Source organism: Microtus ochrogaster, chromosome 6 (genome assembly GCF_000317375.1).
Source record: "Microtus ochrogaster isolate Prairie Vole_2 chromosome 6, MicOch1.0, whole genome shotgun sequence".
Lineage (NCBI taxonomy): Eukaryota > Metazoa > Chordata > Mammalia > Rodentia > Cricetidae > Microtus > Microtus ochrogaster.
This window is the reverse complement of record NC_022013.1, coordinates 2,999,190-3,000,360: the sequence shown is the minus strand read 5'-3', so window position 1 is coordinate 3,000,360 and position 1,171 is coordinate 2,999,190. Positions and strand designations below refer to the sequence as shown.

The 1,171-nt window shown below is 47.2% G+C and overlaps 1 protein-coding gene across 1 annotated transcript in view; it reads right to left on the bottom strand.

The window, feature by feature from the left end:
- Tmem163 (transmembrane protein 163) overlaps positions 1-1,171 on the bottom strand; it is a 184,207-nt gene that overhangs the window by 159,044 nt on the left and 23,992 nt on the right. The gene's annotated exons all lie outside the window — the stretch shown is intronic.

Sequence of the window (1,171 nt, the reverse complement as noted above, 5' to 3'; positions counted from 1 at the left end):
ACATGCAGGCACACACACCACAAACACACACACACACATACACAGGCTCACAGACACATACCGCAAACACACACATGCAGGCACACAGACAGAGGCACACAAACGCACAGATACACACACACAGGCACATACACACACCACAAACATACACAGGCACATACACATACCGCAAACACACACATGCAGGCACACAGACAGAGGTACACAAACATTCAGGCACACACACACACACCACAAACACACACACACACACACACACAGGCTCACAGACACATACCACAAACACACACATGCAGGCACACAAACGCACACATACTGAATAAAGATGTATTTGATTTTTAGAGAAATGGTGTTAAGACAACTTAATCTCCCAGAATTGACAATAAAATACAGCATAGGATGTAATAGCCTAAAATGACAGGCTAGAAAAATCAAGCATTCATAGAGTAAGGGGCGTTGCCTTTCAATGCATAATATCCCTGACAGCTACAGGCCTGTATACTCCCATCAGTGGTCAAGAAGAGGTCTGGGGAAGAAAGGAGAATCCCCAGATCACCGACATAACCACTGGAGCGAGCAGCAGGTCAGTCTGAGAAGGATGTAGGACTAAGATAGACTTCACAAGCTCCACCCAGAAGCAAGAACTTTGGGTCCCGAGAGACCCTGTGGTCCACAGAGATGGCAAAAGATGTGGAAGCCAACCAAGCACACAACACAAACAGAGTCAAAGCTCCAGTCTGGGTCAGAGACCACACTAAAGAGAAATTACTAGAGGCAGAGAATAACGTGAACAAACCAGAGACGACTGGGGAAAAGGAAATCTCAGTTCTTCTTTTGTGATTATTTTTATTTTTAATGATGTGTTTGTGTACACTGCGGTGAGGGCTGTATACCTGAATACAGGTGCCTAAGGGGCCCAGAAAGGGGCAGCAGATCACCTGGGACTGGGGCCACGGGGGTCTGTGAACTTCCAGACATTAGTGCTGGGAACCAAGCTCTGGTCCTCTGCAAGAGCAGCAGAGGTTTACAACTGCAGGGCCCCAGGAATCTCAGTCAAAGAGAACCTGGAGCCAGAGTGGAAGGGCCATATTTTGTCATCACTTTATTGTAGGCAAGAGTAGGCGGGCCCATATTTTGTCATCACTTTATTGGGTAGGCAAGAGTAGGCGGG